Source organism: Aythya ferina, assembly GCF_964211825.1.
Source record: "Aythya ferina genome assembly, chromosome: 10".
NCBI classification, from domain to species: Eukaryota; Metazoa; Chordata; class Aves; order Anseriformes; family Anatidae; genus Aythya; species Aythya ferina.
The window spans coordinates 6,490,710-6,515,101 of NC_140306.1; the positions used below are offsets into that span (position 1 = coordinate 6,490,710).

Genomic DNA, 24,392 nt, shown 5'->3' on the forward strand with positions numbered 1-24,392 from the left:
ACACCAGTGAAAAGGCAGGCTGGCTGCTTTGTTTGCAAGAGTTGACTTCTCAATGCCAGAGTGAGCTGACCTCAGATATACCAAATTCCAGACTTTGTAAGTAACTGGAGGGAAACACAGGGCATGGTCTTGAACAGATCAAAGATTTCTTCATTTGAGATAGGGCTGTCTACAAATACTTTACAGATTAGTGCTGTGCTAATAATTAAACGTGTTTCAGTGGCCAAAATGAAAAATAATAAAGAAACACTTTGCGATTGCTGCGAATTGAATGTCTTCCCACTAATATTTTTCATCACAATGAAAATTAGAAAAACAAAAACTTAATTCAGCATTATTTATTCTTTTTAATCATTTTTTTTTGATATTTTGGCAGCTTTCTGGATTATATTATTGCTTTTGAATATCCAAACAAAACATTTAATCTAAATTCTGATTTTCTTTCCTTTCCTTTGCAATACCTGTTATGAAATACCATCCAAATTAAGGAGTATTTTCTGGTCCTTCTGTAGACCTGTATTTAAATAATTTTTTTTGTGTACAAATTTTATCAGATAACCCTAGACCTTTCTGATATTGCTCAGAGACGGTTGTGCAGATATTTCTTTAAATAAATGTCACCAAGGGCAGCCTGCAGCTCTGTGTTGTTTTGTATATTTAGTTACTGCCACTCAGTATTTCATTTCCACAGCTGTATACTTCCTCACCTCAAAATTTCATTTTGCTTTTTTTTTTGTTGTTGTGCATCACGGTTGAGCAATACAAAAGGCTTAAAAATGCTGCTCGTAGTATCCTATAGCTAGGAAGTCTACCAACTGCAATCAATAACTCTGAATTTCTAGGGTAAATTAAATGAGAGCAATATACGTGATTCTCTTCATTACACAGGAGAGGAATGGAAAGCTAGAAACGTGATCTGGTTCTTGTAGACACTTGAGAAATAATACAGCTTTGCAGGAAGGTAGCCACTGGAAGGCTGAAATTGATTCTCTGCATTAGAGCTGCTTGAAATTTGCATTTTTTTATATCAAGAGACTTCTGCAATGGGAGACATTTTTCCTTCTTAAGTAGCTTATTTTGTTAAGATGAGAAGAGAAAAGATTTTTCTTGGACAAACACTCCAAAGAAACCCTCAAACATTACTCTGTAAAGGTGAGGCTACCATCTGTTTGCCATGGGTACAGGGAGGCACAGGTGCAAGTGAGCTAATTCGAGTCATTAATCCTAATGTGACTACATTTCTTGGCCTTTCAGCATCAAAAGGGTTGGTGGAAGGAGTTCACCATTGGAATCGTAGAAGCAGATGGAGAAACTTGCCCCAAAATTGCAGGGCAGGTCCCTGGTGGAGCAGTGGGCTCCTGCAAGGGAGCTCTGCTTATGTCTGTGTAGGGTTCCCCAGCCCTTCCTTAATAATCCCGTGGCTATGATTATTTTCATCAGCAAAGAGCTCTTTGAGCATGTGCTTAATTTGAAGCATGACTTTTCTCATGGAAGTGAAGTGGGATTCGAGCTGGTGTCTATAAGGTCCCACGGCTGAGCCTGAGCTGGGAGCAGTGCTGGGGTCTCCATCCCGCCCGCTGTCCCGCAGAGCATCCCCTTCCCTCTCCGCACCAGGGGAGGATGCAATGAACAGCAGCTGAGGCCAAGAAGTAATGCCTGTTTAAAGCCATTGCTGGTGGTGTTTATAGGCTAACGAGGCATGGCTGTAGTAAAGAGAGCAGCCACTGGCCTTTTACATCGGAGAAGCTGTTAGTTAGACACCAGTAAAACTCCCGGCTCGTGTGCAGCCCGTCTACTTGGATGCAATCTGTTCCCTGGCAAACGGGGACTTTTGTTGGGTGATAGATGATGTCATGTTGAGAATGGCTGAAAGTCTCTTGGTTGATATGGGCGAGCCTTAATTATTCTTAGATGAACATAAGGCTGGAAAATATTTGGCAGGAAGGCATCTTTTGCATTCTAATTAATCACTGTCTTTTTCCTGGAAACAAAATGAGCCCTGTGTGCTTGGTTGGCTTCAGCAGTGGAGAGCGGTGTCCTCAGCAAAGCTCAGGTTTTACCATTTAGTTCCAAAACACAGCCCTGGGCTCAGGCGAAGAAGGTTATATGGGGGTTATGCTGTTTTGGAAGTTGGTCTGCATTTTCATTTTGATTCCCTGTGTGTCACTGCTAGCCAGCAGAGATGTCCCTTTAATGTGGTAAGGGAGAGTGGAGATGCATATATTTCCTTGCAGAGGTTAAACCCAGATTTATATATCTGGAAAATTGACTCTTCTGCCCAGTTGATACAGCATGTGAATTTACAAACTGCCTGCTGTGCTGCAGGGATTCCCTTTGCCTATCCCCTTTCAAGCTATCTCCCCAGACGGAGAAGTGCCAGAATAATTCTAATATGCGTAAACTGTGGAGGGAATGATGACAATTAACAGCAGGGTGCCCAATGTTGAAGTACTGCATTCATCATTCCTTATAGTTCTTTTCTTATCATCCTTGCTCTTTGTCAGGCTGGGAAGAATTTCACCTGGACACAGCTGGGATTTTCTTGCAGAGAAGGGGAAAGGTACCGTGATGCTGAGAGGCCAGAGCCCCGTTCTGCCCTTCTGGAAGTCAGTTCCAGGGCTGCCGTTGATTTAACCAGAAACCAGTCTGAGCCCTTGGACTGCAGCTCATGCAAAAATACTCCAGGCATTAGTATGGCAAGTTATTAGGGTAGAAATGGGTTATTCAGCTTTCACTATCCGTACCGCTGCCTTTAGATTAAAGAACTTAATTCCTGCACCAATTCTTAGACATATGGAATATTATCATCATTAATTCATTTTTATAATCTAGAGGAATTTAGATCAGCTTGGAACTTTATTCTTCCATTTGAAAACATAATTTAAATCTGTAAAGAATTACAGTTGTTGTTAATGACTCTTGCATAATTAATTTCTTTATGAAATAGAATGAATGCTTAGTGTTCCAGGTACTAAATGGTCTGGATTCTTACAATGCTATTTCACTTGTAATTTAATTAAACCATAGGTTATCTAGTTGAGATGCATTTTAAAACAACAACAACAAAAGGTAGTTATTGTGAAAGTCAGAGTGATTATTCTTGCAGTGCTAAAACCTAAATCAGGTGGATGTGGAAGTCTAAATTAAGTGGAAGACTAGTCCAGAGTCTGTAATCTCTGCTTAAAATGTAAGACACTTTGCAGTCAATAATTTAGTAATTTGTTTTTTTAGATCAGTGTAGTTTTAAAGGTGGCTTTTCTTTCATTGCTTCATGTTCTTCTGCACAACAAGGCATAGCATCTGAGGTAGCTTGTACAGGGCATCTGATTTTATTAATTTATCACTTTTTTTTGGACAGCTGTACAAATAAGTCCATTGGATGGTTCATCTCAGCTGGCCATAAAGCTGCATAGTCTCTTAAACTCAATGGATAACGTTAGTTTACACAGGTCTTGCCTTTTGTTTTTGCCAAGGTAAATCCTGTTTTGTAGAAGTTTGTGGGGAAAAAAAAAAGACTTGGGTTCTTGCGGACGTGTTCAGTACTGTTGTGAGTTACTATATATATTTTTTTTTTTCATTTTTGACAACAACATTGTAATTCAGTGTTTTAGGAACAAGCTGCCTTTATAAGCATACACACTATGTGACTACTTGGGCTTTTGATGAGTGGCATTCAAAGCTAGAGGTGGCATGTACTGTTTGTGGCCTGACGAGTGCTGATTTAAAAGGATTAACCTCTTCCCTTGATCTGCTGGCCCCAGTGCCCACAGATTGAGCCCTGGGTGCCCACCGCCTGCCCTGCTGCCAGGGCTCCCGCGGTGCTGGCCGTTCGCGCAGCCCCCGGGTCCCCGTGCGGTGTTTGCACAGATGTGGTCCCAGACAGCAGTTTGCAGAACATTGTTTTTACGAGGAAAGCCAAACAGTGCATTCGTATCTTAAAACTTCAACTCATGTCTGCTCTCTTGCCAAAAGAGTGAGCCAGCACCTGCTATTAATTACAAGCAGCCTGCTCCAGCTAGTGGCTATGGCTGAACTGGGGCGTATGCGTCCTCTGTTTAAGCCGAGAAGTTGTTTTAGGCATTCATGTGACTCTCCTGACAAACTGTTCCTTCTAAAGGCCGAATTCAGCTCTTTCTTTTGACTCCCCCAGGCTTTGAGCCGTGCCCGAAACATTTCCTTCCAGCCCAAAGGTGCCCAACCACTGCTCCTCGGGCTGCCCGCACTGAGGGAGCCGTGTGGAAGCGCTGGGGAGTGAGTTAGGGTGAATTAGAGGAGCCAGGTTATATAAAAGCTGGAGGAAATGCAATGTAAATGCCAGTGACAGCGAGGGACTGCCAGTTCCTTCAAGCTGAAATCTTGTTTACGTCTTTGTGTGTTTTCAGTTCGTCAGAGCTCTGTGCCCTTCCTCACCCCTCCCTGCCATCACTGTCTAGCGAGTGCCTTGTCTTTGCTTACGAATTATATTTGTCTCCACCCAGGGCATCTTTTCTCAGCTGACCCCAAGCCTTCCACTCCTGTGTCGGTGGGAGATTTCCCCCTGTCCTCTCCCTCTCCCAGCCTGTCTCTTGACCAGCCAGACGAGGACCCTGCACACTGCCTGCGTCCCACGGGGCTCTGCTCCCTTCTCGGCTCTGTGCCTCCCAAACCTGGCTGCCCACAGCAGCAGGACAGTGAGGGGCATCTCCATCTAGTTCTGCTCAGTTCCATGGCATTGGTCCAAATGTGAAAAATATATGAAATGCTTTTTTTTTGGTTGCAGTAATGCCTTTTCTCTGATCCCTGTTCTTTTTCTAAATCAGTATTTTGTGTTGCTGCAGTTCACCTTTGGTTGTATGACTGTGTTGCGCTTTCTCTCTGGTCTGCACAGTGTTCATCACTTCAGTTCTTGAGGTAATTCAATATATGGAATTCTGTTGCTTTTGCTTTCTAAGTAAATCTTCTTGTTTATTGAGTCTTTCGCATTGCTTCTTTGCAGAAGGGCTGGCAGCAGTGCAGCCTAATGTTACCCCATCTTCCCCAAAATAGTATCCAAAGGAATAATGCCATTTAGGCCCTTGACTTCTTAAATAACTTGCTGCTAGAGCTAGGATGTCCAGCTGTTTTCTAGCACTTACCTTTTCTTAGTATAATTATGAGTTTAGACACAGGTTTACTTCAAAAACCAACCCCCAGATCCTCATACAAAAGCAGCCGGGGATTAGCAGGCGCACCGCTGCTTGCAGTAGCCAAGCTTTTAATTGATTCTTCTTCTGATAGCGTTGCAATGAGCAATGAACTTTTTAAATGGTGCCTTACTACTTTCAAAGCACTCCAGAGCACTTTCTAAAACAGCTGAGGGTCGATACCGTGTGACATCGCAGCTGTAGGTGAAACTAGCAGCCCTTGCTCTGGCAGGAGCCGTTCAAATGCCACAACAAACAGCAGAACTTGTTTTGGGGCTTTGTTTATAGGAGAAAGTGTCCTCTGGCCAGGCCATCAGCACTGTTTGATTTCCTTTTTTTGATTATTTTTTTTTTCAGAGCCTGCAGCAAAACTTCACTGTAGCTGTTCTGTTTGTTGCTTGCTCTGAAAGCACTTTGTAGTGGACTTTGGAAGCCTGTTGCAGCATCTCTCAGAGGAGGTCTGCTGTTTGTGGCTTGTCCCTGAACCTCCTTTGGGGCATTTTACAGAGGGCAATGTTGCCATTACCCTGTCCTTTCTGGAGAGTGGCCTTCATTAGGATAAATCTTAATTTTGATCTGCCTGATGCGTTGTACCATGCTTCGGAGAGGTGATGGTTTGACTTGAGCACTGCGAGCAGTTGTGCTGCAGGATGTGCGGGTCGATCTGCTCCTGCACCGAGGACGTGCTCTTGTTGTGCTGGGAAGTGTCTGATTCCCAAAAGACTGAGCATGTCTGTGCAACCTCTGTGCCCATGGGTATTCCATATTCCTGAAAGTCACCTCTTCCATGCTTGTCTTCACAGTCTTCTGGCCAGTAAATGCACCGGCAGGTAGGATTTGCCCAGCTGCAATTTGCACCACATCATGTATATTATTTGTAAATCATGCTCCAGGAACTTGAAGCCTCACAAAGATGAAGCGATGGCTGCCTCATGCTTGGGAATCTGGACTGGGGAGGATGAAGCACTGGGAAGGGCTGGCATGGAGGTGGGTGCTACAGAAACCTCCCCTTGCCCTGCTGCCGGCACTGGTTTGTGGAGCAGCAGCAGGGAGGGGAGGTCGGTGGGTGCACAGTTAATGCCTTGTCCCTTGGGATACGTGTTTATGGGCTTGCCATGGAACAAGGGGATATGTCTTACCCAGCCTGAGCCTTTTGCTGTGTCTGGGCAGCTGCTGGAGATGTTTGGAGCTGTCAGGTTTGCTCTTAAAGGTTTTCTTTTGGTGGGGCAGATGTTGGATGTGGAAGCCACAGCTTTGCTGTCACATCGGTGTGCAACCTGGGGGCAGACTGTTTAATCTCCGCCTCATCTCCTCTGAAGATCTGACCTTATTCCCCTACCGTATAATTTTTCCATCCACAAGAGGACTGAAGATTAATTAGTTAATGTCTGTGAAGCACTTTGAGTGTGTTATTTAAGGGTGAAGTATTACCAGAACTCTCTGGGGAAGTGTCACAGTATTTAACGCGTGTACTGGCATCTGTCTTTCCTCCAAACTTACGACGTGTAAATTCTGTTTCTGTTTCTTTAATTTCTATGTTATCATTACTCATTTTGCCCAGTTTTGGAACTCGCTTTTCATTTCATTTGAATTAATTTTATCTTTTGGATGCGTTACTTGTTTCAGCAGTATTTCTGGGCAATGCTACCGTAACCACTCCAGTCTGCAGAACTGAGGGACTGCTCTAACTGCTCTGTGTAATTTTCACTGCATGTTCTTTTCTAGAATGACTATATCACTTATATTTATTTTCATCCCGATATATCTGCACAGTACTTAGAGAGGGAAACCATAGTGACTTTCAGCAGTGAAGAGGATGGCCAGGAGGGTGCTTGCTTTTGTTCCCTACGTTGGCAAAGGAAATACTCAGGAAAAAAAAAGAGTTATATACGCATACATACACGTCTGTGCATGTATATTTTCAATATTTCTTTGGAGAGCTAGCTCATTAGATGGTTCAGGGATCCCAAGGTGGTGGCTGGGTGAGCTCCTCCGCAATCCAGGCTCCCTTTGCCAGGAGGGTGAAAGGGAACAGAGCCAGACATGCTTGAATTTGTTTATTTATTTATTTTAAGCTTCTGTTTTGCTCTCTCTCCAGGCTGCATGCAGGAGGGCAGGGATTAGCCTGGTAGTCCAGCCGGCAGCACATCCCCTTGTGTTGGGGTTGCCGGAGGGTGCGGGAGCTGTGCCTGGACAAAGTGGTGTTTTCCCATCTGGTGTCTGCAGGCTGCTGTGAAAGGCCCCCGAGGGGAGAATTGCAACTTCTCCATTGGCTTTAGCTCCTTTGGCCTTGGCACCGGCACAGGGACTCTATTTGGCCTGAAAACTGCTTTTCTGCACTGCAGCTTGCCACATAAACAGTGGCTTTTGGTCTAGAATGGATTAAATGTGATTCTGCTCCAGCCTTTGCTCCCAGATAACTATTTGTTGATCCATATGGGGAATGCTTGCCATTTTTTTTAGCATCTATATGAAAATCCGTGCAATATATAAACATGTAGCCTTCATAAAGACCTGAAACCTCTTCCCGCTGGTCTTGCTGACACATTTATGGAAGGGGGAGATAATTAAAATCCACTGCTCATGGAAGACCTGCTGCATGACGTGAAGTACAGCCCTTACACAGCCCCATTTTTAAGTCTACCGATGTGTTTTGAATACTTTAGAGTTGTCTGGAATGATCTGGAACTCCAGATAACTGCCTCAAGATTAGAAGCAACAGGAGGGCAGATGCCAACCTCTACAGCAGCCTCAATAGAGAGGCAGTGTTTTTATTGCTCACTCTGCAAATAACACGCACAGCCAAAATTATTGCTTCATTTCAGCTGGTAGTATTGAGAGCAAAAGTTGTTGGTGGTTGGTTTTGGGGGGACATATGGGGGGTGGTTTTCAGCCTTCCTGCTGCTGTTACTGTGAGAGCCGTGCCTGTCCTTCTTGTCTTCTGCACCCCTTCAGGAAAGCTGGTTGCAGGGTGGCCGGCAGCAGGCCGCTAAAAGGCCATGTCCTGCAGAGGCCAGTCTCAGAGTAAAAGAGGCAACAAATCCAAGACCATGCTCAGGCTGCCAGGGGAAGGGGGAGATCACATCTCCAGTGGTGTCTCAGCACCAACCCAGCCTCTGTTGTTGCACCATCCATCACAGCAGGGCTCTGTGCTGACACTGTAGCGGGGATGACTTGACATTACTATTTCTCCAGGGCTATCACAGGACTGGAGAAAACAGATTTTTCATAGCTCTCCCTCCCCACTATAAGAATTACTGCAAACAGTGGCTTGCACTTGGTCAGCCTTCTGGAAATCATTGCCTGGGTTTTATTTTCCAAAAGGAGTGAACTCTAACTTTGTAGAACTCCTAAACTTTTTTTTTTTTTTTCTTGGTTATATAAAATACAAATATCCTGAGATATAAATGAGTGTTTTGGCATAATCAGCTTCCATAAATATTTTATTGGTGTAATTACCTGCTACTTTAAATCATTTTCTTGCTTGGCTTGTGCCTGATAAAAATACTAATTCACTTCTGGAGAGTCAGCTTGAAATAAGTACCCGCATGTGTTTGTAAAACCTATTAAAAAGGGAAAAAATCATGCAGGAAACATCCAATCGTTTTCAGCAACAAGATGAAATAGAAAAATTCCCATTGAAATTTGTGAAAATCTCGGCAGTTTGATGAGAAGTAGTTTGAATTGTAAGTTGTTGGATCAGCAAACAGAACAGATCAGGTCTGCATACCTTCCCTTTTTTCTTCCTCCCTCCTTTTAAAGATTTGAGCTGGAGAGCCACTACGTAATACTGCAGTAGATCTGAAAAATCTCTTAAAGCACTGTAAAAATTACTGTGATTCTTCTGGTCTTTGGGACTTATGGATTTTATATATATATATATTCCTTGTCAGCTTGCTTGGTTTATTTTTCAAAAAATGATAGAGCATGCTCTAAAGTCAAGGGTGGTTGTCTTAAGCTACATAAGTGATTCCTTTGGAGTATTTTGCTTCTGTCTGGAGGACTGAACTACAGCACAGAAATGAGTTCTTCATCCTTTGTTCATTTTTTGAGGTTGTTTCCCCTTTAATTAGGCCATCTTTTTTTTTTTTTTTTTTTTGTTCTTACATCCACACCAAAAACCAGCTGATGTCAGCAGGCTCAGATCACCATGGAGATCTTCCAAAAGTAAAACCTGGTTATTAGTTAATATTGGCCAGTAAAGAATCACTATGGATCAACAAAAGCTGGCTCCCTGAAATCCCAAATCCTCTTGGATATGTCATACCTCGCAAAAAGAAGCTGCAGGTTCCGGGCCTGCTCTCTCGTACAGCCCAACCCTCAGCTCCCTTGGGAACTGCATGGGTCTGGTTTTCCAGGATGCCCATTTCTGCTCTCTGGGAATACGAAAGCCATTGCAGAGCCTGCACAGACACGCTGCTTATTAAACTTTCATGAAAACAAGAGAGATCTCTTATATGGCAACAGTAGGGAAGAATCTGGGTGTATTAACCTTGAATTTCACCAGGGCAACCTCAGCACTGAGGGCAAATCCTGACATTGGATGGGAAGTGCATGTATTGGGTCTGAACGCAGGCTGCTGCACCGAGCAGTTATTTGCTTACATTGAGCTGCGTTGCTTTGTACTTCGAGGCTCCCTAACACCAGTACCCAGTGGGTGGCAGTGTACTAGCTTTGGAAGAGGCATGTTGATTTTTTTAATTTTTTTTTTTAATTCTCCAGCTAGTTTCCATGGTGATGACTGCAGCTTTGATGCCTGTGCAAAAGTGAAGAGGGAAAGAGAAATAAGAGGGCGATGTTGCATTAAACTAGGAGTTGAGTAAGCCATGGAAGTCACTGTGGTCACAGCAAACAGCAAGTTCTGAATATGAAAAAGTGGTTGGCACAGAAATCATGGATGCCTGAAGAGCAGGTTTCATACAGGTGTTTTTCTGGAGTGGTTTAAAGGCACCACTAACCCGAAGGATTTAGGGAGGAACAAACAAGGCAGACTTGTCATGTATTTGCATTAGCTGAGCCAGACTCGGTGCAGGAGTTTCCAGAAGATTTTTGCAATATATGGGTAAAGTTCAGCTAAAAATACTACATAATAAAACTGAGCGTGGACTCTGCTGGCAGTATTTTAAGGTGATACATCTGAATAATTTTGTGGATTTAAATGCCGAGTCAGAGAAGCATTGTTTTTTGTGAACTCCTTCAAATTGTGCATTGAATCAATTTTATTTGCTGGTAAAAGGAATTTGTCAGCCTTGAAATTTAGGCTTGTTAAAACTATATCTAAAAATCTTTTGCACAAATGGAGCCGCCTCTGCAGCGGTAACCTCCAAATTGTGCAGCAGAGGTCTTGAAATTCATGCACTGCAGTAATTGTCGATACTGTTGACTTTGCACCATAATCATTTGTGACTGCTATGAAACGTGGCTGAATTTAATGCCCACAATCTACAGCTTATCAGTGTAGATTGATCCAGGTCTGTTTTGTGGAGCAAAGCTGCTGATCGAGGAGTGCTGCGTGTCTGTTCCTCAGACCTGCCTCTTCCTTGCTGCTTGGATTCAATCAACTTGTCCCACTTTGCTTGAGCGAAGGCTGTCAGATGGAGAGGGGTCTGACGGCTCTTGCAGGGGGGCTGAAGCTGAAGTCCTAGCAGACACTGCACCATCTGGAGATCTGAAACCATGCTATTTTCTTGAAATGTAACTGCATATCACAGTTACTTCTTAATTATTACTGTTTTTAAGAAGGTGGGGGGAGTCGCCACAGTGTGCTTTACTGGTGCTGCCTGTGAGAGTGCGCATGTGAACCGTGGTAGTCTTTATCCAAGCTTCCCTAGACTTCCAATACAACAACATCCCCAATTCATCATTGCCATTGTCCTTCTACTTTCTTCTGTCTCATGTCTCATTACCCTCACCCCCAAGTCCTCTCTGCTCCCTGACCAGCACCAAGACACCAGCAGAAGCCTCCCTATGCACGGTTTGATCGCTGAGGATTTCACCAGCCCCTGAAAAAAAATCTTCCCTGATAAAGCTGAGCTCCTCTTCAGACTCCTGTCTTCCACAGCAGATCTGCAATGCGTCTGTGTTTCCTCCGAATCATGCTCAATATGCAACCCCCGGTGGTACAGCAGGAAGACTCGTGCATACCTGTCGCTTCTGTGGTGCCTGGATTTACAGCTTCGTGTCTGATGTTGATTAAATGGTTTCGGGGTTTAGGTACATGCGGTAGGAGTTGCAAAATTCTTGTTGGAGAAGGAGTTGTTTCTTGACTGCTGGAGGGGCAACATGGATGAGAAATCTTGTTCACAGAGATTGCCGTGTCAGTGTTCCTCGTTGTTCGGTGTGGTTTTCTACAGGATCACGGAGGAGGAAAATCAGCTTTCCTGCTCTGGGTGTGTGCGTATGCATGGCAGGTGTGCCACAGTCTCAGTAAGAGGCTTGAACAAGAGAGAAAAAGAAAGTAACCAGAGCTTGCTGGCTCCTTTTCTTTGCTTGCCCAGTCTCTGGACGTATGTTTCTCTTTCATTCTCAATGAACATCTTTCTTTAATGAAAGATCATCAGTTAGTCATGGGCTTCCCAGTCCTCAAGGCAGCTCTTCTCTCTGAGGGATATTTGGGCACTGCTGTGGCTATGACACTTAAAACAAGCAATCTTCAGATCAAAGCATGTCCAGACGTGGTTAAATGGTTTCTCTCCATGTTTAATACAGAGTATCTGAGAATGTTTTTCCTCTCTTCGTTTAAGTTACATTTCAGGGAGATGTGTTGGTCAAACGGTCTTCATGGACACAAAACCATTTTCCAAAAATCATTTTGGGAAAATCATTTTACTCGGATGTTTTCTTGACTTGCACAAGTTCTTACAAACTGTTTGGGGGATTTTAAACATACTGCAGCCAAGGAAAGCTGATGAGGATTGTAGCTGCCAAACTTCTAATTGTAGTTTCCTAATTTCATTGTGTTTTCAGCAACAAAGAAAAATACTGTTAACTTGACAAAGCCTGTTTTCGTGAGTTTCTTGAGACGTGATAAAAATCCTTACCAAAGTAATTGAATATATAATTCAACAAAAATTTGCTTTCAACAAAATTAAAGCTATGTAACCCTACCCATATCTAATACTGGTGCATGACTTTCTGTGTTGAAATACATCACCCTTCTCAGATGAATTAGACAGACTGAGACTCAAGGCTCGGGGATTAGCAGAGGACTTAATTAAAACATCATCAGTGTTGTCCCTGCAGAATCAAAATCCTGACACTCTGGTTACTGAACTATATTTGAGCCCTAATTTAAATGAGTGACTTTTACTTTAAAGAGATCATCACTTAGAAACAACTTATACATAGCTTTCTTTTCAGAATTGTTGCTTCATGTGTGCTTGCAGATCACAGTAATTCTCACCATTTTATTAGTGCTATGATCCCATTTTCAGGTTACTACAATGCACTTAGAGTTTTTACCAAGCTAATGATGTTTACTTTCTTGGCCTTCCAAATGCCATATCAACAGCCAAACAGTCTTTCAGTTTTGTAGTGTTCATCTTTCCTAGAGGTCCGTGTTTCCCAGAAGGCTGAAGACTGATATCAGTTTGGCTGGAGCTTGTCAAATAAGCCTAAAAAATGCATACCAATCTCAAATGCTAAGCCTCAACAGGATGTCTTCTTTTTCAGTCTTGGCAAGGAACATTCAAGTCTTAACTTAAAATTACACAAGAAGTCCAACATGTTCAGGCATTTGATAGTAAAGAAAATAGAACTCAGATGTCCAGGGTTATGATCAGCTTCCTAAAGTGAGGACTAGAGATTGTAAGTTCTTACATTATAGTTTTTTGGCCTATCTTGCTTGTTGCATATGCGTAACAGAAGATACCACGGCTGGTGTTCAGCTCAGCTTTTGGCTCTCCGTGCTAGAGTTTGGCTGCCTGCAGCTCAAGCAGGGCTTTGCAGAACATGGATATGCTGCGCAAGGGAAGCGTTAAGATTTCTGTAAGATTTTTACTAAATCAAACACATGAAAAAGAATATGCATTAAACAATAGAAAATACTTGATTTTCAGAAAGCTGCAGTGAGTTACAGATAAGCTAAATTTTGCATATTTTAAGACTTAAGGGGAAATTTTCTTAGTTCTTTTCTTCCTTAAATGAGACTGCCCTATGCATGTTTTTATAGCAGCTGTTGAGAACCTGCCTTTTCTAAGAGCTTTAACATCAATTTTGTTATTCAACCAACCCAGATGAACCTGAAGTTTTAGGAATGTAAGATCCTGGCGCTGCCTTTGACCTTTCCTTGTTCTTCATCTGCCACATTAAGCATTTTGTGGCCAGCCCTGTGCCACTAAAAGCGTGATGTTTGTTAGAGGTTTTGCTGTGGTGAGTAATAGTGGAGAGTGGGTATCTTGTGGGTTCTTGAAAGCAAAATCCCTTACTTCAGCTACCTACAATTTCAGGAGACTGGATTTGATGTAGCTGGCGGCCTTTGGCATGATGTTCCTCAAATGATTATATGGAGATGTGACTATCTTGACTTGCAGTCCAATGTGCCGGGATCAGAAGTATTACTTTATTTTATATCAATCTGTAATTGCCTGGGTATATTCTGTGTCTGCAGTCTGAAATCGCGTATTCAAAATAAATCAAACACATTTGGAGTAGCTTCTATCTTCATGACTTGTGTGGTTAGGGCTGTTTCATGAGCTGTGACAGTGTAGTGATTAAGATAGAAAGATTCAAGGAAAAATAATGACCATGTCATATCCTTGGACTGAATGGCTGAAACTTGAAAGTCAAGTCAGGAGCGCCTTACAAAACTGCTCTTGGTTCGCTTTTCATTCAAACTTGACTAAATTAGGTATAGTGCCGCTCAAGTCAGTGGTTCAGAAGGAATGTAAATGTTGGGAGTTTGTAGTCCAATATGTAAAGAAATACCAGTTGAACTGATTCAGCTCATTTGCGCCTCTCGGATTCAGATCTCCCAGTGTCACTTGAAGGTCCTTCCTTCTGTGTTGTGGATATAACACTTCTCAGTCTGTTGTGATTTAAGCAGAACTCCTAGGCACAGAATATTTAGCCAAAGTGACCTATCCATGACTTTTAGAAGATTCAAAAGGACAAATCTTCTGTGTTAGCTCTAAATGTCAACACTGAATCTACTTGATTTCCCATAACAAAAAGCACATGTGAAAGTATCTGAACACCAAAAGCAAGTTTCCCATTGTGTTGACCAGACTAAGGATGACGAGTTCTTGGTCATATAGCTCTTGGTCAGTAAGGATTTTGTCCCTGCCTCCAGGGAGGCACACTGCCACTTTGATGGCTGCATGTTTAAATTATTTACAAGCATTGATCTTATTTTTGTTTTGTGGCATCAGCCTGAAGCCACCCGAACAATGGGCTGGTGACAGTAGTGAGGACCAACTATGCAAAGTACCACCTTAGCTGGCTGTTTCAGTCCCCACTAGCCTGCTAACCGCAAATGAAGGAGCACAAACCATGGCTATGTTCATGTCCTGGCCACACATGCAAGCGAAAGATTTCCTTGCGGCTTTTACATTAATGTGCTCTAAACTGCTAAGTCAGAGCTCTTATTTTCCCCTCGAGCTGGCAGCACAGGCCAGCTCCCTTTAATCCACACATTAAGCACACATTTTAAAGCGTGTTGTTTTTGGAAAGATGTTTAGCAACTTCCCTTTCGGATCCAGACATAGAGGTCTCTTTCCAGAATTGACGGCTTGTACTCGAGTGAACTGCTCTGTCTCTGGGCTTCATGAAAGACTGAGTCTGTGAGTTCAGGGCTCACCTTTCCAAATGGGGCCTCATAAAAGGCAGGGTGAAAGGAAGGGCAGCTTGAAGGGGGAAAAATAGATGATCCTCTAGAGTTTAGCCTTGCAAGAAATGGTGCAAGTTCAGTGTTCTTTAAAAACTTTTACTGGAGTCTCCCCTGTTTTAATTAAATCTCATTTTTATTACTTGCATCATGTATTAGTATATAAAGCACATGAATGTGGCACAATACAAGTGTGGCTTAGCTCCTGGAGCTGTCGTTTTTCTCACACACCCAACCAGAGGTCTCAGAGGAGTGATGCCTTTGTGGCTTTTCTCCACTTGGCTCATTAGCCTTATGGTGGTGCCCATCATGGGTGTCTTGATACCCACCGTACAGGCAAATACCTGCTGTAACAGAGCAAAACCAGAGCTTAGTCTCCCCAGTGTTTACAGTCAATGCAATTATCTTGCCAATGCCTTGTGCTGTGCACACAGGGTTGCCCATCCTATGGGCTGGGGATGGCAGCTGGGCAGAACGTGCACCAGTGGTGGTGGCCTCAGTGGTTTGTTGTGTGGACTAAGAGTTTTGTGTCTTGTCTAGGTGAGAAAGCTGTGCTATAGGTGTTGCTGAGGTGTTGCTGGTCTCTAAAAACAGAGGGACTTACCTGAGCCATCACATACAGTCCTTCCACAGCTATTGCACTTGCTGTGTGCTGGCAGTCATCCTTTTCTGCTCGTGACCTCTGTAATTATGATTGCAGCAGGATTTGCTGCTGTAGCTTATTACTGCTTCCTATGTGAATATTTTGCAATGAGGCAGTTTATTTCATCTTACATGTCTGGAAAAAATGGCTTGGTTTCTTCAGTATTTCAACAGACCATTTCAGTTGCTTGCATTCTTTGAAAGTCCTTCTTGTGGAGGTCACCAGCTGCTGGAAACAAACCTTATATTGCCTTAGGAAATAAACATTTTGGACACTTTTATATAATAGCTTCCAATGTTTTCAGTTAAAAATATATATGTATCTTTATGTAGACAAGGTAAATATGAAGGCATTTTGCTTCCAGTCTGCTGATGGCTTTTGCAAACATTAAAAATATTGCAGTTTCTGCTTGATTGATCAAGTGAGTTGCAATGAAACTTTATTGTGCTATGTCACTTAAAATAGTGCAGTAGTGTCAGAATACCTATTATGATGCAGCCCCCATGTGCACATTTATGTACATATCCCAAAGCACAGAATCTCAGAGATGTATCTTCAGTGCTGAGAAGATGGTGCTTAACTACAGACAGTACTTGGTTGAAGGGTGTATCTACCATGTTCGTGGCATGCACTGTGTATTTCCTTTCTAACAGGTAGTTTTTCTAGTATATAAGTATATATATTTTTTTATATATATTTTATATTTTATTTTATTTTATAAATATTTTTTCTAGTATATAAATATATATAAATAAACAGTTGTGAGGTCTGTCTCATTTGGCAGCAGAAGTGTTAACAGCAGTGAGCCAAATGCATCAATGTCTGTGCTAGCAGAATAGATGTCTCACCCACATCTGCCTGATGAATCCCAGGGACTTTATTAGTTGCTGCTTTTCCTCTGAACCACCCACATTTTCCTTACTGGTAGGAAGGCTCTTGTTGAGCTCTTCAGAGGAGGCCATATAAGAAGACAGGGAAGTGTCAGCTACCCCTCATGTCTGCTTGTCACTTCCCTCCTCCTTACGGCCTGTAACTGAAGGCCCTGTCCAGCCAGATTCATAATCACGGCTGTTCTCCAAATTTCTAGCTTCTTCCAGCAATGTTTCAGTCTCTCAGTACCATCCAGCAACCACCCCATTCTCCTGACTTCATCATTCAGGACTCCTCAGTGGGACAGCTTATAGGGCCGGAGAGGATGCCACTGGAAGCGCAAAGGCAGATACCCCGGGGCTGCCCCCATGGGCTGTGCGAGGCACTGGGGATCTCTTCATGCTCTTGTCTGTAGTGCTGCAGTGCCGCTGTCAGCAATTAAGCTTTGTAGAGGGAGCTACAACCATGCCTATATTGATTTTTTTTTTCCTAAACAATTGCTCTGTTTTAGTGCCCTTGAAGGGACTATATGTCTTTTTAATTAAAAATAAAATAAATATCAAACGAGTGGTGAGGGGTGCAGTGGGAAGAAAACCAATTTTATATTGGCTTTTTGGTCTGGAGGTGGATTCACAGAAACAGTTTATGAGAAACTCCAGGCCGTGAAAACATTTTACCTGTACTGGTTATCTCATATGGCGACCTCATGGGAAACACTGGCTTGGAAATACACCAGCTCATTTACTTCACACTCTGCAAAATTCAAGAAGTTAAATCCACATAATAGCTTTTTTAAAAAGGTTTTAAGACAGGTTTCATTGATGCATTGGTTTCATCCCTGAAATTTCTGCACTTCCAGTGCTGTGTGTTTGGCTGCATGCTTGTAGGCCCTCCCGTCTGCTTGGGCAATGAGATGAAGGCGCTGGCCTAGTGAGCGGGGTACTGGCATGAAAGATGATCTTAGGAGAGCTTGGTGGACATCCTTAGTATGCTAATAAATGACATTTCTATTGTTGTTAACATTTCTCATACTTTTTCAGAAGACTACTTGGGAGTATGTTTATATACTAGTAGATATTTAAGAAATACTGCTGGATAAACTGGGGCTTAAATTTATGGCACACGAGGAAGCTGTTCCAATTTAAAAGTATATGCACAGACAGTGCAGAATGTCTAACAGGCAATCAATTAATCAGATTTCTCGCTCATTTAGTGTCATAACAGCAACAACAATTGAGGCAACTGAAGCAAGCTTCTAACACTGCTAAAATGTCAGTTCACGAGTTAATAATAATTGTTTTGTGCAGGTGTGTCAAGCACCTATTTGTAACCACAAATCCTCTGGCAATTTTTTATGGATTTGGAGGCATGGAGGAGGTGAGGAAGAAGAGGGTGGCCCTGACTCGTGCTGCATTCCTTGTATTTGGCTCACCTCAATGACAGTGAAAAAACTGAATGCAAAGGACAATAAACCCAACAAATCATCAGTAAATCTTAGTGTGCCAAGGGAAGAGAACCAATTCCTGTGTTTTTGCAGACAAGGTTATGGAAGGATGTACAAACAAAGTACCTTTCTGGGGATCACCTAGCTGGTCAAGGCAGAGCTTGGGGCAGAGCCATGCCCTACAGAGATCCCCTGTTACCCGCAGTTTGCTGGATCACCATGCAAAAGAAAAGGGAAAAACAGAATTGTGCTAACATTTCCATAGTAAGGGCTGATTAGAATTGCTCTTATAATTTCATAGCAATAAATCTTATTTGACACTTCTGTTGTATTGTACTGGGAGATGGATGGATGGGAGGATGCAAACAATCGATTGCTTCATCTAACTAGGCGAGAGCTGGAGAAATGCAGTTACAGAAAGAATGGTGAAGTTGTTTAGATCAACCATCTTTCTTAGAAAATAAGCCCAGAATTTTTATGTGGCAGAATATCTCTGGCCATTTGCTATAGAAGAAAAGAGATTTTCAGGGCAGACTAGGAGGTTTGCCACACCGCAGTTTGCTGGTCAGAGCGGTTGATGTGGTGGGCTGCAGAAGCTCAGCTGTTCTCTGGCCTGGAGCTAAATTACAGAGATGAAAGAAATCTTAATGCCCGTGGTTTAAATGGTGATTTAAAGAACTGCTCCTAAAATGGATCAATAAAGTAATCTGTTTCAGGTAATTAGGTGGAGGTAAGCAAAAAGGTCCAGGGAGGAACACATCTCTTTCTCAATGAACATTTTGGTGACCCTGGCCAGGCTGAGCATGCTTTCTGCTTACCGAGACTGGGAAGTGTTTTCTCTTTGCTGCTCTTTGTTTGGACACAGTTTCCTTTAAGGCTGATTTACCAGAGCAGCAGAGCGTTGATGCACACACAAGCCTATTTTACAGGGGTAGAAACCAGAAATTTGAGATTACACAGAAAAGGGAAAATATTTTGAAATTCCTTGTGCTCCCTCAGCCAAAAATGATTGTAGGTTAGGAAGTTTTGTACTGGCCTATTAATGAGAATTGCCTTTCTTTCTAATTGTGGTTCTGGATCTAATTAGTGAATTGAGACAGCATTGTCTGTGCTGCATGCAGTCTCTTCCTTTTCCACAGGCTTAGGGGCCAATGGATACCGACACAGAGCTGAAGTGAATATTATATATATATATGCACATATATATACATATATATAATACATATTTCTTCATAAAATATGCTGTTGGGCTGTCCTCAGCTGCATGCAAGCATCTTCTAAGAGGAACACCAAATCATGGATGAAACCATCCCTTACCACTGGCAACACCACGAGTGTGTTTTCCTCTGTTACTGCTTTTGTCTTTGTGGTGTCCTGTGGTGTTTGATGCTTTCCTGTACTTCTGCCTTATGAATGCTGGCTTGTGGAACAGCAGCAGTCGTCATGAAATAATGAGGCACGGCCTTCATGGATGGTTTTTTTTGGCAAGGCTCTTGGCAGCGGTCTGATCTGGAGCTGGCCTTGCTAAAACTCAGCTTATGACAGAATATTCTCTTTGAAGCACAGCTACTGTAGCATTTGGTATTCAGTGGCTCTGGGCACAGTACATCTAAAGGAGTTCATCCAATATTGATGGTCTTCAGTAAAATCAGGAGAAAAAAAAAATTCTATTTCTTAAAGCTCACATTTTTAACTCCGTTTCTTGTTCCCTTATCTTGGTCTGAAAGGTCACAAGCCTGAGCAGGGTAAAGCACAGAATTAGAGACCCGGGCTCTGTCTTTTGTAAATGCGAGTTAATGTTCTCTCTGACTTGCAGGCATATGGAGAAAAAAACAAGCCTGTTTCTGAGAGCATTGCTGTATGTTGTGAAGCAATACAATACTACAATGTCTGAAAGTTTCTCCCAGGCTGTTTTAGATCAGCTGTAGAGTTGGCACCAGAAAGCATGACTGTGCTGTTGTGTTTGAATGTGTTTTTTAAAGGGGGTAGTCCTGCCTTTTTTTTTTGGCCACAGAGACAGCAGGTTTGGTTCCTGATCTGACCAAGAATGAACCTCTTTGGGTAATTGTCATTGTCTCGTGCCCTGCTGCTCTGCCCTCCCCAGCCAGCTGGGAGAGCCAAGGCAAGGAAGGACCACAGGAAGGGGCAAGAAGGGGGCCCAATGCTTCTGGCAGCCGCGTGGGCTGGTTTAGCTTAGGCTGGGTGAGGATTTTACCCTTGGGCTATATTCCTGTGCCCGCATGGGCAAAATCAGTGCTCTTGAGGGAATTGCTGGTCTCCAGGTGAGACCCTGTAGCTGTCCGTGCGGGGTGCCAAGCTGTTGCAAAGGAGGTTATTGAACCTGAGCTGATTTATTTTGCGTTTTACAAAAACTCTGCAACTTCTGCGATCACTTACTAAACATACTTTGAGCTGTATGAACAACAGCAGTTTCTGAAGGCATTGGCAGAGGTATCAGCATCTGCCAGTGCAGCACCTGGGCACCCAAGGTCTTACTGTGACGGTGTGATGGTTTTGGATGCATGATCCTGGCCTCTGGAGGTACACTGGCACAACTAAAGGTGCATTAGAGAGGTTCTTCAACATCTCTTTGTACAAAATGGCACATGCTGTGCTGTATGTTTTGGGTGTACCTATGTGTTTATCTTTAAACCTATTTGATGGGATTTTGCATGGTGTATGGCTAAGTCTTGCACTTTTTTTCCATGTATGAACTTTCGTCTTGGGTATTTGAGATAACAAGATTATCACGAGAAACTGCTGAAGCCATTCTTTAGCATTAGCAACTCATTCACTGTTTGTGGCTACAGCTAACAACAAAAAAGTTGTAATGCTGCAGTGTAAACAAATACAGAAATAAGACTACTGTTTGCTTAAAATTCTCATATGCCATGGAGAGAATGAGTAAATGCAACTTCATTTCTGGTGTTCTTTATTAGTTTTTCACACACACACTGGTGTACGAGCATTTATATTTCAATTTATTTTATAGAAAAAGCATTCTTTCGTAATCTCTCAGTCAGCTCATTATGAATAACAACCTCTGATCGCACAAGGCTATTAATTCTTAATTATCTGCTGGTAATTTACTTGTGCATGAATTTAGCAATCCATTAGGTGGTGATTTATTTTTGAGAGAAATATGTAATGAAAAGTTTTAGGATTTGCTCCCCCCCCCTTTTTTTTTGGCTTGCAGTGGAATTAGCAGATTGATTTGATTACAGGATTTATCCAAACCACACTCTGTGTGTGAGAGATTGTAGTTAAGTACATTAAGAAAATCTGAAGCAAGACACAGATAAATGAAATGGTGTTTTTGATGGCAGTCTCTGAATTAGGCTAGTAACTGAGAAATTGGAAGTTAAATTAGCAAACAGTAGAGCATTGGTCTAGTTCAGGCTTTTCTTCTTTCTTCCAATCTCTCTTGATTTATGGATGCCCAAAAGTTTTTGAGTGGAAGTATAAATCCTGTGCAGCAAAGAAGCTCCCTAGCAGTGAGCTGCTTTTCTTCTGTACCATGGGGCTGCATGGAATATGGACTGAAAACTTTGATCTGATGCCGCAAACATGCTCAACAGGGAGGGATGGAAAGCAAGACCTGAGCCTTTTGCTGCCAGCAGTGACTGCTGTGTGATGCGGTGTCCTGCTATCTTTGCTTGTGCTGAACACAAGCAGACAAAAACTGACAGTTTTTTGCAAATAGTTTCCCAGAAATAGCGTAAGATTTCTCCAAAGCACCGTCTGTGCTCTTCCTGTTGGGTGTAACGTTACTCTCAATTGTCAAAAAGCACCGCAGCTTTCTTTCCCCTTTATCAGGAGCTACATGTTTAATGGTGAGTGCCGTTTGGCAGACATGATACTGGCTTTAATTTTGTGCCCGTGGTTCAGCAGCTAAGCTGTGGTAACTGTCTGTGTGAGCAGATTCCAGTATTTTGTTTGCTATTACTTGCACTGGATGGGGTGGGAAGTTAAACTCAGTGACTTTTCACACCTGGTTCTGTGACTCAAATCTGTAGCGTCACAATTTGTGCTTGAGGTCCTGAAAAATACCGGGGCTTGCTATTCTGGCACGCGTGAAACCATCAAGAAGATCAAAGATCAAAGAAACCATCAGGCCTCTTTGCTGAGCAGTCCAGTTTATCATCCAGTTTATTAGTTAATTAGTCACTAATAGAGTTCATTTCTCTATTAACTGAGGTTAGCTTTAGTGGGCTGTCTGGAAACCGACTGCTGTAGCGTGGTTTTTGTGGTCCACCATTCGGGTACTGCTCTTGACAGCGCAGTGCCGAGAGCAGGGGCAGCTTCTTCCTACTGAGCGCCCCATCCTCATGTGCTAGTTTGCTGCTTTAGACTCTGTCAGTCCTTCACGCAGAGCTAATGGCACATTCGTCATGTCAAAAATTTTGTTAGTAATTGGCTTCGAGTCTGACAAGATGAATAACTTGGAGGAAGAAGGTGCTGCTAAGTAAGGAGCGTTCATGCTCATCAGCCGTGCCAGGCCCAGCGTGTAAGGCTGCGGCCTGCCTGGCAGCAGCAAATGGCAAAAAGCCCCCTGAGGGGATGGGGTCTGCTCCCTGCCTGATCCTTTCTCCAACCAAACATCCTCTGGAAAGAGGCAGACACCAAGGCCTGAAAAGCATTTTGCCCCAAGGCTGGGGGAAGCACTGCATGGGGCTGGTGAGAGAGGGCAGCGCTGGCGGAGGTTCCTTGGGCTGTGGCATCTCAACATCTCTCCCTCTGGTGCTGCCAGAGCTGTTAGCCAGCCCCACGAGCAGCAGCTGCCGGCCTCTTAGGGAAGAGTTTCCAGGTGTCTGGCCAGAAAGATGGAGCTGAGTGGGCAGTCTGCAGCCCCTCTGCTCTCTCCTGGCTGTGGCAGCAGCACGGGCTGATGTTCTGGGCTGTGGCAGCTCCTGCCTTCGCTGCTGGTGGCCGTGGGTGCAGAGCAATACATGAGGGGAGCCGGGCATGGGGTCCCGAGGTGCGAGCGCAGCCCCGCAGGAGCTGGGAGCCCGGCTGGCTTCTGCCTCCCTCCTTGGAGAGGCTGTTTGTCAAGATAAATAATGGCATGCTAGTTTGGGAGAGGGCACTTAATCAGCTATTTCTCCTTAGTTACAGATGTCTTTTCTTCAAAGCCATGTACTCAGCAAAGCACACAGCCAGCATAACTGAAATAGCCACGGAACAGCCATCCAATTGATCACAAGGCTCCCAAACAAAGAGTCATTTGTTTCTGGATTCTGAGAAGGGCATTCAGTGAAAACCTGATGGCAGTACATTAAAAATCGCAGTTTATCTTTCAAGCATGCCTAGGGTTGCACAGCGCTAGCCACGCATATGATCTGCGAGTGTTGAACAGCAGCAGTTCTCTTCCTCCCATCGTTTTCTGGAGGTTGGTAACAGCAAATAGCAGGACTTATTTTGACGAAAAGGGGAATTTGGCTTTGTTATCACTCTGGATGACACTAATAAAATCATGGAGAAGACCTCCTTTAAATGGCAATTTTTACTTCTCAGGCCCGTGTGAAATGTAACACGGCAATTGCTGTGCATCTTACGGTGAGGATACAGTGAAAGAGAGTAGAAGGATTTTAAAGGGGCATAATCATCATTTGATGGCTTGTAGGCAATTCTGCGAAGATCTGAAAGATGTTTTTAAAATGCATAGAAATGGCCAGGCAGGAGCCATAGTCCTTAGTGTAGAGAATTTTGATGGGAGCTACTTGCCCAGTAATCCTGGTTTAATGTCAGATATTGCCCTCTGTATGTCCAGCGCTCTTGGGCTGTATATTTTCCAAGATAACTAACTCAAACTAAAACCCTAGGGATGATGCTGGGCCGTGCTGTTTACAAATGAATTAAGACAAGCTTTTAAGGATGATTAAGAAAAAAAAAGATTTAACCTGAACTAATTTGCACGTGTTGGCCTTTAAGTTAACAAATTCAGGTTGGAAAAGATCCAATTTCATAACAGAGGCATAATGCTATTGGAATTTGAAAAATGCACTGCAGCATCGTAACGTGCAATTTAAGATATGAAATGTACAGAAAATACCCTGCTTTTGTAAGTAAATTCATTTCTGTTCCAGTTCCAAACTTGGGGTGATTCACAGCTGGGTTTTGAAGGTGCTTAGCATGGGGCTGAGCCAAGTCCTTGAGCTGGCAACGGGCGCTTCTGAGCCCTGCACCTCTGCAGAGCCATAAAGGAGAGAAGAATGAGGGGTACTTTTTCTGAGAAACAGAAATTAACGGTAGAATGAAATATTTCTGTTGATTAATATTTCACTTTGAAATGGATTAGGAAGAAATTGTGAATTATGTATTTTGATTCAATCCACCTCTGTTTAAAATATAATTTCAGTGGAGTCTGCAGTTAGCGCTATGAATTTTAATTTTGTCTTTTAATTCTTTTCTCAGAATCCAAACTTAATTGTGTCCGTGCACGTGAATTGC

General features: G+C 43.0%; 1 protein-coding gene across 23 annotated transcripts in view; it reads left to right on the plus strand.

Moving 5' to 3' along the window:
- The window catches only part of MAGI1 (membrane associated guanylate kinase, WW and PDZ domain containing 1), a 318,457-nt gene that overhangs the window by 101,977 nt on the left and 192,088 nt on the right, over window positions 1-24,392 (plus strand). The window lies entirely within an intron of this gene.